Source organism: Ambystoma mexicanum, chromosome 1p, assembly GCF_040938575.1.
Source record: "Ambystoma mexicanum isolate Mex_15411 chromosome 1p, UKY_AmexF1_1, whole genome shotgun sequence".
Classification (NCBI taxonomy): Eukaryota; Metazoa; Chordata; class Amphibia; order Caudata; family Ambystomatidae; genus Ambystoma; species Ambystoma mexicanum.
Genome location: NC_090921.1, coordinates 335,821,834 through 335,835,108, shown reverse-complemented (window position 1 = coordinate 335,835,108; position 13,275 = coordinate 335,821,834). Strand labels below are relative to the sequence as shown.

Here is a 13,275-nt window from a genome sequence, read left to right as displayed (position 1 = left end):
GAAAACCATCTTTAAGGGAGCATGTGAAGGAATTGATGTTGCCAGTTGCATAATAAACGAATGGCTCTCCTACTGATTTCTTATACGCTCTTTATTATGCCTTATTTCCAGATTCTCTTTGAAGAAGCCCAGGGGGCCATACACCTTTAATTATCGTTCTTACTCACTATGAACCAACCCCATGCTGCTAGGGAAGATAGTCTATGTGAATTTAGATTTACCATTGCCAGGTCAAACAAGCCTTAAATACAAAGTAGAAATCACCAAACGGTAGCATCATAATTATGTGGCACCACAAACATCTACTATATTGCACTTTGCCACTACCTTTGAGAGGGTAAGCATAAGAAGAAAGGCACACAGTAATCCATTCCACAAGGACAGCAACCCAGCTGGAGATGGGGCACCTGCCCATTCACGAGCCTAGATTAATATATGAAGTTCATTGAGAGCGACCTCCCGCTCAAATGATCAGAAGCGAGTTGTGCATGCGTCTCAGCATGTAGTGCTGGAACAAATGCACGCATATCTGGAGAGTGGGTGGGATTTTCTTGTAGAGGCGTAAATACCAGATTATCAGGATAAGCTTTCTTAGCCAATTGCTTTGCTGAGCAGATTAGCATGACAAGCTCGTTATAAAGACGGGTATCGTCTTAGTCCTATGTTTTTTTTTTAATCAGACCTGGTGGAGTGACAAGATTTCATGGCCTTTCAAAATCCTAAAGGGATGTCGTAGGCAGCATATTTGAGAGTTTAATAGTCTGCGCAGAGTAAGAGCAAAGTAACTGAGTATTTTTATTTATTTGGAAAGCAACAAACAGGCACTCAGGTTGAGCTGAGGCAGAGATTTAGTTTCATAGTTCATCATTTTGCATTCAATGCACGAATGCCAGCCCAGCATGTTGTGAAAGATTTCAAGTGCCATCTGTGTTCGCCAGGAATTTTGCATAGTTTGGGTATATTTCTGAATTCTGATACGGCTCCTCCACAGGGAAACAGGCTTAAAGAGCAGACCCTCGGCTGCCTGTGTCTCTATGAAATTGCAAAGTCTGTGCAGGACACACAGCACCCGGGGGCTCATGCAGGGGCAGCTGACTCTAGCACTATGTATGTGCACACGAAGATTGATGCTTTGAATAGGAGTGGCATTTTTTGCCATCCTTGAGTCCTCGGATAGTGCCTGAGCTGTTCCATACCATATGCGCTCGAATACCTAAACAAGGAGAAAGACTTTAATAAATTGGTCAAAAACTGGACTTATCATTGTTTGCGTCTCCTGGTACTAACGAGTAAAAGTTAATTTTCCTTTTTGTTATAAAATTTAGGGTTAGAATACATTTGGGAATCAAATTTTTCATTTTAAAGTAGTTTTGGTCACATCTTTCATTGCGCCAAACAGATACAAGCTGCCATTGCCAGCGACCAGAGGCCCCTTCCCTGATGGACCGTTCACACCTATGATGTGCCAGGCCTGATAAACCTTCCATAGAACGATACCACCCCCAACCTGGACGTGGGGTGTAGAGCGCTGGGCCGTCAAATTATTGCCAAGGAATGGAAATTCTGCACTTGGGAAACACTGTACCAGACTAGAGGGCAAACTGTGTGGCTGTGGTCACCTGTGGAAGCAAGGTTGACTAGATGTCCCTTTCCCCCTACATCTTACAGATCGCGACTGCCGCAACCTAAAAGGGCACCAATTATATTGTAAAAGAAGTGACCACCTAGCGTAGGGATTGAGTGAGGTGGACATTTGCTCGGGATGAGCTGGACTTGGCTGCGCCCCTATTTAGCATGGGGCTCTATGAAAGCTTACTATGGAATCACTTTGTTCAATAGTCTTGGATTTAGGACAGCAAGGATGACTTTGCCTGGTCAGCCGATTCCAGTGCACCGCAGATTTCCATGGTAGCTAAAGACCGTATTAAAAGGACGGTCTCCCTGGTTTGCCACTCTCCATTGTATCCTTAACAGCAGAGGGATAGAAACGGACGGGAGACGTGCCAGCTGTGCTAGGGCTGCTCTGATAACTACCCATATGAGGTGGCTGCGGGGGTTTCAGGAGCCCGATATCTGGGGCTAGTCAGCAGAGTCTGAAAGACTCGGGACCAGTGGGGGCCGAGCCAGTATCTAGAACCGGTACTGAAGACAATGTGAATATTTACAGTACACTGTGGTCAGTGCAGGAGGTTGACCATAAAAGCGCCCCTACCGCCACCCTCAAGCCACTGAATAGAACCAGCAGTGGACTGGCCCAAGACGCCGGGCCTGTCCAGTGAATGAGAGGCCTCAGTGAGCAGTGATACGGATTTGGCGTGGTGTGACCTTTTTCATTGTGAGCGGAACTGCTGGCCTAGAAACATCTTTGGGGCTATTCAGCATTAGTGACTGAGATGTCTGCTCTGTGTCAGAGACTTGCTAATTATTATCCCCAGGTTTTACTTTGATCAACATTTCTCTCCATGGGTAGCCATGTCAACTGTGATCTCATTTAAATCTTTGGACCAGTAACTGATGTTTCATCGGTTCCTGTTTAGGATTGTGTTTTTAGGTAATTAAGAAAATAAAATAGGCCATTTTTAAAACTTCATTTGGACAGTGCACTGGTTGCATCTCAAACATCTGAATAATGCTTGGGCTTGACACGTTACCAAAGGGAACACTAGAGATACCATTTGGGGCTCCTAGTTTGCTGTCCAGGAGGAACCCTCATTCCCATATATATACCCTAAGGGGCGATTTCTTAAACTGCCAATTTGACTTGGCAGTAAGATTGAAAATCTTAACCAAGGTCTAATACGTAAATTGGGCTTTTTAATTTTCAAACTGGTGATTGCTAATCTATTTTAGAATTTTAGATTTTCTTTGTTTTTTCAAATTCACAGATTAATTTAGGAACTCTGGCATGGTTTACAGTGCAAGAGCAGAGGGGGATGTGAAAAGATGTATCCCTAGTGGCTCTAAATTGAAAGATACTCCACTTAAAAAAAAATCCTGCTGGCTTGGCAAAAGCAAGTGTAACCACTGAGGAGACCCCTGAATAAGGCCAGTGACTTGTTCTCTGGAAGTGCAAGGCAGACAATGAGGATGGCCAAATAATCACCCCCTTCTCACAGTTTCAAGTGCCACGCCTCATTTGGTGATTCTCTTTGGAGGAAAGGAAACTGCATTGGGGAGAGGAGGCTGGCCCTTGGGGAGATGAGACAGGATGATCTCCGAGAAAAAAGGCTCTTTGAAGAGTGACTGATCCATGAAAAAGGAGATGGTGGCACATGAGTGAACAGAAGAGTTAAGAATGCAGGCGCTGAGATCGACACCATCAGGTCCACCAACCAGCAGCTCAGATCTGGTCAGGTGAGTGGTTCTAACATCATTGCGGGGCTAGACATCACATCCCAACGTCAGTCAGTGTTTTGGTGCGGGGATCTCCAAATCTTTTGGACTACAACTCCCCATCACATCTAGCCATCATAAGCAATGGTGAGGTACCTTGAGAGTTGTAGTTCAAAACATCTTGAGGGCCGCAGGAAGCAGACAACTGCTCTAGAGCAAGCTGTATTATGCTATAGATAGTGAGGGGACATTGGGAAGGGTACTGATGGAAAGATTGCCATCACAGGATACAGCCATCATTCTCAGATTAGGACCTTTGTTCCCCATGATTTAATGTTATGCACTCTGTTTAGACTGTATTGAGAAATGAGTCTATAAATACCGGCCTCCGCTCCTGTGAAGTGACGCACCCTGTTTCAAGTTGCTAGTTAACCTCGTACTGTCTTGAGGGACTGTATTCAAAGGCACTGTATAATGTGTATCTGAAGGCTTACTAAAAAAAGGTATAGAATACACAACAGAGAAGAGCACACTGGTTTGCCACATGCAAAAGGCTTAGTGTCGTACATGCAACCTTCCGGCGGCGGAACATGGGCGCATTACATTACATTTTTTCGAGTGGGTGGGGCTTGAAGTAGCTTGTGGGCAGGGAAGTGAGGGCCAGAGGGCATAATCGTGCATATCCCCACCAGTGTGGTGTGAGGGGTCAGAAATGAGAGGCGGACACAAAGATATCATTTTCTCCGTTTCAGACATGTTTATTAAACAAAAATGGGTTGGATGAACACCTCTCTATCTCTATCCTAATGAGAGTTTCCCTGCCTAAGAAGTTAAATCTAAAGATCAGCCTGTGTCAAGTCATGTGTCCAAAACATTCTCATCTGGCCCTCACACTAGAAATGAAGAACTAAGAGTACAAGGAAATGTCTGACTTAGTCAAAAAAGTGTTCATAATCAAAGGTAAATGAGTAAAACCAAAAAGTATTTTCCAAGCAGTAACCCTCGATCCCCTGGTGTACTAGGTATATTCCCACAATTTTAGGTTTTTCGGTTTCAAAATGCCTTGTCTATTTAGCTGCCTGGGCTTCCTTTTACAGATTTGGTGGCTCACTTGTTATACTCCTCTGGGTTCTTATCCCCTTTTGTACTCTCCTGCCAGGTAATTTCCGACAATTTTAAAGGGTATACAGTAATAAAATCGCAGCAAAATTTCGCCTTTACAACAAATCGCGGCAAAAATGCTGTGCTTTGACCCGGTAAAGGTGTACCCCATTATACCATTTAAGGAGAGCGGGGGTTGCCAGGGTGTCTCCCGCTCCCCTTAAATGGTATAATTGGTCTGGGGGTTTCGGGGTGTCCCCCGCATCCTTTACATGTATTGCAGTGGCAAAACCACTGCCTTTTTGCCACGATTTTTTGTATAAACGGCCATTTGTGCGGCGATTTTAACACATGGAACCTTTTAACGGGCATATTCAATGGCAAAATACCTGGTAGATTTGGTTTCCAGGACTTCATTTACTTTACTTGTCTGTCAGGTATCTCCCCCAACCCCCATGTCAACTGTCTGATGTACTTCTTTCACCGGGACTTTTCTCAATGTCACTTTTCCTTTAAGAATGCCACAGGTGTATCACTTCGCTAAGTTTCTACTTGCTTGATTGAGGTCATTCTTGTTCCAACTTTCCCCATATTGACTTCTCATACATGGGGACTTGTCAAGTTTTGTTGTTTACACTTAATCTGGTCTGTATTCATTCACTTGTTTATATGCCTGTCGGTACGTCCCGGGGTCCCAATGGCTCTGGGCAGACTCACCGGTACTTTGCAACGTGCCCAACCTGTAGCGAGTCTCTGCATTGAAGCTGGTTCTTTAGGATGGAGTCCTGCGCACTATGGACCTTCCTACAATATTACTTTGAGCTCTACGCTAATCTGTCTGCTTCTCACCGTGGCCTGGACCAGAGAATGGTGCTTTCTGGCAGAGGCATCTTCGGGAGCTCCTCTGTTGCTCCCGATACTCACGGTCCTCCAAAAGGTGCCCGCTGATTCACCCCTCCCTTCGCATAATGCTGGTATGTGACTCTTGCGTTTGCAAGCTGCCGTCTTGATGTGCCTATTATCTAGATTTGCTCTGGCGCGGTCCTCTCCTGATCTGCTCTCATCTTGTCTGCGGATGCCATTTTTAAATGTCCCACGCACTCGTGATTTAACCAAACAACTAGTGTGCACATTCAGTTTTGAGTTTCGTTCAAACTGCATCAACTCTTTCCTCCTCTTCCTCGTCTCAGTACTCGAGCCTTTGTGGGAATTGAATTTACAGAGTATATGGGATTTCTGAAATGATGTTTAGGAGTTGTATTTGGAAAAACATCAGAAACAGGAGATGTTATATGTGTGTTGTGTATGTTGGAGGAATGAAGGAGATTTCATCTAAAGTGACTTAAAAGAAGGGGTTTCTGATTCTACAAAAAGGAAGATTTGTGGGATGACAAAGCCATCAAGAACTCGGGATTATACAATCATCTTCAGTAGGAAGGGAAGAGTACTGCGTCTCATCGAATGGAGTCACCACCTCCCCCAGATAGCAGTCTCCTCCCATGTGATCCTCCCTTCTACCACCACCCCCAGGTTCAGTATCAATTATCGGCTGCCGTCCCCCGGCCACATGAAAGGGAATCATTTCCGGGGAATTAGTAATGACTTCACAGGAATCACAGTGGCCTCTTTCACGTTGACATTACTGCACCCCCAAAGACCCAAAAGAAGTGTGAGGGGGATTTCAGGTTTAAATGGCGGTGTGAAGAATTGGGAGGCTAAAGATTTTGCCTCTCGAGCCGCCTGCCTGCTTGCTGTAACGGCAGAAAGTAAATTGTACTGCGATCTGGCTTTTTCCTGAATTTAATTTAGCGTTACTGCAGCTAAAAATAAAACTACCATGCCACATATTACAATACATAATGGTTATGTAACAGCCGCATCAACTATCAAACTTTGTTATTTGCAGAATAGTCAAATTGCATCAGTGTACACGGTTTCACGGGTGGTCAAGTCGATGTTACACCAGGCTAAATCTGGAAGTTGGCAAAGCAGGCTAGATCAGAGTGTGAAACCAGATGCAGGATGCCTGTGCACCGTATCCGTTTTTTTTTCTGCATTTTGACCCCTGCACCGTTCCTGTCCTCCCAAGCTATGGCTCTGCCATTCCCAGCACCCACTGGACCTGAAATCATTTTTGGATAGGCAATGAAAGTCTTTGTTGCGTACCTCCGAATGCATTTCTCCAGCATTCGATTAATAGATACACAGGCTTGAATATTCCCTCTCAGACCGGGAATCCTCACTAATCTAAAATGTTTATAATTTACAGTTTCCCATAGGAAAATGCTACACAGCAAGCCCCACAGGGGTGCAGTCCCTCCACCTACTTTGGTCCTTTTAGACCCTAACCAATGGGGCTTGTTGTGTAGCATCATCAATATGGGAAAAAGTTAAATTATAAAAATGACAATGCATTACTTACCGTAAAAGCATTTCTGATGGTTGTATCTGCTTAGATTCACATGCTGTGCATAGGTCCGACATCCAGTGGTCACTGCGGAGTATTGCATTTTGTTTTTCGTAGTCGAAAAGGGGACGTCGACAAGGCGTGTCTGTAACACTATCCCTATAGTGACGTGCGTTGTACCCATAATCCCTCACGCGTCGAGGTCCCTCTGTTTGTATTTTTCTGCCCTGAGGGAGCCTTCTAGACGTGAGTGAGTACAGAAAAGAGAGATATAGAAAAGGATGTTTATGTTCCTTCCATCCGAGCGGGGAGGAAGGGTGGGCGCATGTGAATCTAAGCAGATACAACCATCAGAAATGCTTTTACGGCAAGTAATGCATTGTCTTCTGATGTTTGTTAATCTGCTTAGAATCACATGCTGTGCATAGACTAGCGAGCAGTACCCGGAGTGTGAGGTGGGTTGTGAGAAGGAACAGTAGAGAAAAGATGTCTTAATACTGCTTGTCCCACCTGGGAATCAGATCTAGAGTGGGCATCTAGAGAGTAGTGTTTTGTAAAGGTGTGTACAGAACTCCAGGTTGCCGCTTTGCAGATGGACTCAAGGGGAACATTTACAAAGAATGCTATGGAGGCCCCAGTGCCTCGAGTAGAGTGTGCTCTTGGCTTGAAGGGTAGTTCTCTCTTAGCAAGAGTGTAACAGAGAGTGATGCATTGTACAATCCATCTAGATATAGTGGATTTTGAAACTGCATCTCCTTCTCTTCCTGCTGCCACCGAGACAAAGAACTGATTAGTCTTTCTCAGTGGACTAGTTCTTTCCATGTAAAACATGACAGCTTTGCGCACATCAAGTGTATGCAGGCTTTTTTCTCCTAGATTTGAAGGATTTTGAAAGAACGTTGGTAGTTCTATAGACTGGTTGACATGGAATTTGGAGATGAATTTCGGTGCGAACCTTGGGTGTGTGCGTAGAACCACTTTATCCTTGTGAACTGTTACAAAGGGGTCTAAAACCGAAAGGGCCTGTAGTTCACTTACTCTCCTAATGGAGGTAATAGCTATTAGGAAAGCAGTTTTAAGAGTGAGATCTTTAAGAGTTGCCTTGTGCATGGGTTCAAAGGTGACCCCATGAGCCTGGTGAGTACCACATTTAGATCCCAGCCGGGAGCTGGGTTTGCTATTGGAGGGTGTATTCTCTTTACCCCTTCCATGAAGGCTTTGATTACTGGGATCTTCTACCACGATACTTTGAGTTGTGTAAGCAGAAAGCGCTGCCAGGTGTACTTTAATAGAATTGAATACTAGACCCGAGTCCAGTAAATGGGTCAGGTAGAGAATAATTTGTGTGGGAGAGCAGTCAACGGGGTTGATACTCTTCCCTCTACACCAGATGACAAATCTTTTCCATTTGCTAGAATAGCAGTGACGAGTGTTAGGCTTTCTGGCCTCTCTGAGGATGTCCATGCACCTCTGTGGAAGTTGTAAATGTCCAAATTCTATGACCTCAGGAGCCAGGCTGCTAAATTCATGGTCTGAGGGCATGGGTGCAGTGTCCTGCCCCTGTCTTGTGACAGCATGTTGTACGGGCAGGGCAGTTTCACTGGAGGAGATAGAGACATCTCCAACAAATGAGCGAACCATGGCTGTCGGGCCCACATAGGGGCCACCAGTATCATGGTAACTTGTTCCTGGTGCATCTTGTGCACTATCTTGTTGAGAAGGGGAGTCGAGGGGAAAAGCGTAAACAAATTTCCCTGACCATGGAATCGATAGACCGTTCCCCTTGGACTGGTTCTGGGGTTACCTGGAGGCGTAATCTTGGCATTGAGAGTTTTCCAGAGTTGCGAACAGGTCTATTTCTGGGAAACCCCACTGTGTGAAGACGTCGAAGACGATGTCTTCTTGTAACCGCCATTCGTACTCTACGGGCAGGGGGAAGTCTCTGCTGAGTTCGTCTGTTAGCAGATTGAGTTCCCCTGGTACATGTTGTGATAGTAGGAACATGTTGTGTTTGAGAGCCCACTTCCAGATGTTCTGAGACAGCTTGGACAGTCCTGGAGAGTGAGTGCCCCCTTGCTTGTTGAGGTAGTACATGGCTGTGGTGCTGTCTGTGAGGACCATCACTGTCTTTCCTTGTAGGTGTTCCTGAAAGGCTTTCAGTGCTTTGAACACCGCTAGTAGTTCCAGCAGGTTTATATGCTTGGATGCTAAGCTCGGAGTCCACGCTCCGTGAGCAGTGTGATGGGATAGGTGAGCCCCCCATCCTGTGAGGGATGCGTCTGTGGTTAGAGTGGCTTCCACTGCGGGTGTGGCAAAAGTTTTCCCTAATAACAGGTTTTCTTTTGTCCACCACCGTAGCGAGAGAACCAAGGCCTGCGAGACCACCACTAGATCGTCCCATTGTCCGCTGGCCTGACACCACTGGCTGTTGAGCCACTCTTGCATTGGGCGCATGCGCAGGCGCGCGTGAGGTACCAAATAAATACATGACGCCATCATTCCTAGCAAGCGCATTGCTTTGAGTACCGTCACCTCTCGACCTGCCACATAATGGGGGATCTGAAACAGCATGTTTTGGACCCTCTCGTTGGAGGGGAAGACGAGGCCGTCCTTTGTTCGAATTAGAGCCCCTAGGAATTGTTTGATTTGGCTGGGGTCTACGCTGGACTTCTTTTCGTTGATGGAGAAGCCCAGTTGGAACAAAAGGTCTACAGTCTTTTGGGTATTGGAGAAGCATGTTTCGTAAGAATCCCCTGTTATGAGCCAGTCGTCGAGGTAAGGGTATACCGGGATGGATAACCTGCGCAGGTGGGCTGCTGCCACTGCCAGTACTTTCGTGAATACCCTTGGTGCAGATGCTATCCCGAAGGGTAGTACTCTGAACTGGTAGTGTTTGTTCTCTATCTTGAACCTGAGGTATTTTCTGTGCGCTGGCAACATTAAAATATGAAAGTATGCATCTTTTATGTCCAGTGTTGTCATGTAATCCCCCTGTGATAACAGTGGGAATTCTTCCTGCAAGGTCACCATACGAAACTTTTGGGGTTTGACAAACTTGTTCGCTGGGCGCAGATCTAATACAGGGCGCATGGTTAAGTCCTTTTTGGGTACAAGGAAGTACACTGAATAAATACCTTCTGTTACCTGAGATAGGGGGACAGCCTCTATAGCTTCTTTTTTCAGTAGCTCTTCTACTTCTTGAAGAAGAATGGTGAGGTGTTCCGGTGTCATGCGTCGGTTCCGTGGGGGTCTGTACTTCGGGGAACCGTTGAATTCGATGCAGTATCCGTGGGCTATGGTGGATAATACCCAGCGGTCTGACGATATTCCCTCCCATGCTGAAAGGAACGATGTTAGCCGGCCCCCGACCGGTGATGCATGGGAGGGGACCCGAATCTTCGGGTCATTTGTTGGTATTGGGCGTGGAACCTTTGGGGCTGGAGCCGCGACCTCTTCCCCTGCCATGGCGTTGGCCTCTTTGACTGAACTGGGTGTTGTTACCCTGGTTAGAGGGCCAGTTGGTAGCAGAGTAAAATTGCTGTTGGTTTTGCTGCTGCCGTTGGCCACGAAAGGAGTGTCTATTGCCATAGCCGCGTCTGTTAGGGGGCCTAGAAATTTGGTCAAGAGTCTTGATGGTATCAAACTCTTTCTTCGCATGTTCTAGGGCCTCATCAACTGCTTTCCCAAACAGATGTGTTTCTTCTATGGGCTTATTTATCAGGGAAGCCTGGGTTTCCGGCTTAAATCCCGAATTGCGCAGCCAGACATGGCGTTTGAGAAGCGTTCCCTGAACCAGGGAACGGCCAGCCGTCTCTGCGGCATCTAAGGAGTTCTTTACGATGCCCTGGTTTACAAGAGTTTCCTCTGAGATTGTAGCTAACAGGCGTGAACGCAGGGGTTCTGGTGCGTCCTCTGCTTCGCTGCGCAGCTTGCTCCACTGTGCATCTGCGTAGCTAGCTAGTGGGGAATTGTTATTTGTAATCCTAGTTGAAAAGGCGGCGGACGTCGTGATTCTCTTCCCAAGTGAGTAGAGCTTTTTGCCCTCTTTGTCAGGTGGTGCCTCACTAGTGGATAGTGGTACCCCTGCTCTTTTCCTTGTATTAGTAACTACGAGGGAGTCCGGAATAGAATGGCCTCTGATGTACAACGGGTCAGAGGGCGAAGGGCTGAAGAGCTTTTCTATCCGAGGGTTGACCCCTCTGACTAAGGCAGGATTGGAAAGGGAAGGAGTTATTCTTCTCTTTATAGAAGCCAGGAGCGGAATAGACTGACTAACAGGGGCTTTTTCTTTAATAACTTTCTCTACAAAGTCTATGTCAGGAAGAGTCTCCCCTGTGTCTATTTCAAAATGCGCTGCTGCCTTGCGCAATAGTGCATTAAGTGAAGGTTGGTCATCTATGGGAGAGGTGTTTCCAATAGGTGAATCCTTGGGAGGAGAAGGGTGAAAGACATCAGGGTCTGAGTGCACTGATGGGGATTGCCAAGGCTGCGAGGTAGCTGTATCTTCTTCGAAAGCTCCTGCACTAGTGTAAGGATCTTCTTCAAACCCCTCTTCCTCATGTTCTTCCTCTCCACCCAAACACTCATCATCTTCCTGGAGGTATTGCTCCTCTTCCGTGAGGTCACATACGTCTGTAGAAGGGGGAAACAGCCTAGGAATTTTGACCCTAGGGTCATCCTGGGGCCATTCTCTTAGTCTTTTGGGTGTGGGTGGGTTTTGGTTTCCCAAAAACCTTTCCATTTTCTCCATACAAGAATGGAGTCTTTCAAGGGTCTCATGGGGGACCCCTGAATAGTCTAGAGGGGGGAAATCAGTGTTTTCACCTTCAAAACGCTTAGAACGCTCCCACAAGGTCGAAGAAAGGTTTCCGTTGCCATCTGAAAAGCCCTCCGGTAGTTCTGAAGTGCCCTTAGATGAAAGGGGCAGTTCCTGGCTACTCTTATGCTTTTTCGGCGTTTGTATAGCTTTTGTGCGGTATTCGACGTTTGTTTCGTCGTCCGCTTACGTGTGTCTTCGGAAACAATTCTCGCCAGGGTCTCGACAACGGGTTTGTCAGTAGAGGACTCTGGTGTCGACGTTGCCTGCGTTATGCGTTGTTCCTCGACGGCCGCTCTATGGAGCGTTACGTCGGATGATTTTGGGGTAGCGCCCGTGTTTGATGAAAGCCCAATCGCTGGTCGCGACTGCGTTTGCGGGTGGAGCTTGAGACCCTTACGGTCTGAGGTAGACGCCGGAGTGCCCTGCGTCCTCTTCGGCGCTGATGGATCCTTCGTCTTCGACGAAGAAGAGCCGTGGGTTGTGTGCTTAGGCCTATGGGGTCTGTGTGCGTCCCTGTCGCCGGGGTGTTCATCCCCATGAGCAGGGCGTGAGCCGAGCCCGTTGGGGCCGGGGACGGACGTCGAGGAGCGCGAGCGCTCATTCTGGGGGTTAATGACTTCCGTAACGGACGTCGAGTTATCACCATCCTCGTCACTTTCTGTAACAGCGGCGGCGGGTGAGGAAACTGACTTCGACATAGCGTAGTCCGCCCACCTCTTAACTTTGCGTTCTTTAAGAGTTCTTGGTTTCAAGAGCTTACAGGCCGCACAGCTGTCCTCCTTATGATCGAGGGGCAAGCAACCATTACAGAGCTTGTGTTTGTCCTTCCAAGTGTATTTGCCCCTACAGCGTGGGAAAAACTTAAAAGGTGTCCTCTCCATAGCTGAGGCAATAATAACTGGTGATAACAACCCCAAGGGAAAGATAGGGGAGAAAGAAAGACATTCTCAAAGAGAAGATAAAAGTTTGAATCCCCACTCTCCCTACTGTATGTTGGCCGGCGAGGCCAGGCCACGTGTTCGGCAGCGCCGAAGGATCTCCTCCGTCTCTTCCTCTCCGTCGAAAACTTGCTCAGCGGAGAAACAGCTTCACAGCCAACGTCGAGGGGAGGGATCTTTAACAATATAATAAGTATAATTAAGGACCGAGGTCCGATAGTAAGTTTTTGCAATGTCTCTCTAGGAGCTCCGCGTAAGGCGACCAGAAGCTGGGCGGAAAAAAACAATCTGAGGGACCTCTACGCGTGAGGGATTATGGGTACAGCGCACGTCACTATAGGGATAGTGTTACAGACACGCCTTGTCGACGTCCCCTTTTTGACTACGAAAAACAAAATGCAATACTCCGCAGTGACCACTGGATGTCGGACCTATGCACAGCATGTGATTCTAAGCAGATTAACAAACATCAGAAATAAAATTACTGAAGATTCCCGGTGTGACGACAGGGAATATCAAGCATGTGAATCTATGAAAGATCGAATGCTGGAGAAGTCATGTGACTCTCCCACTGCCGTAGAACTGGGAATTTTCCAGAGCAAACTTGCAGGTGGTTAAGGATGAGGTTTGATTTGCCACGTTGCCCATACGACATCCCAATACCATCCTCCCCTCTG

General features: G+C 46.9%; 1 protein-coding gene across 3 annotated transcripts in view; it reads right to left on the bottom strand.

Moving 5' to 3' along the window:
- LOC138569820 (transducin-like enhancer protein 1) overlaps positions 1 to 13,275 on the bottom strand; it is a 654,895-nt gene that overhangs the window by 84,130 nt on the left and 557,490 nt on the right. The window lies entirely within an intron of this gene.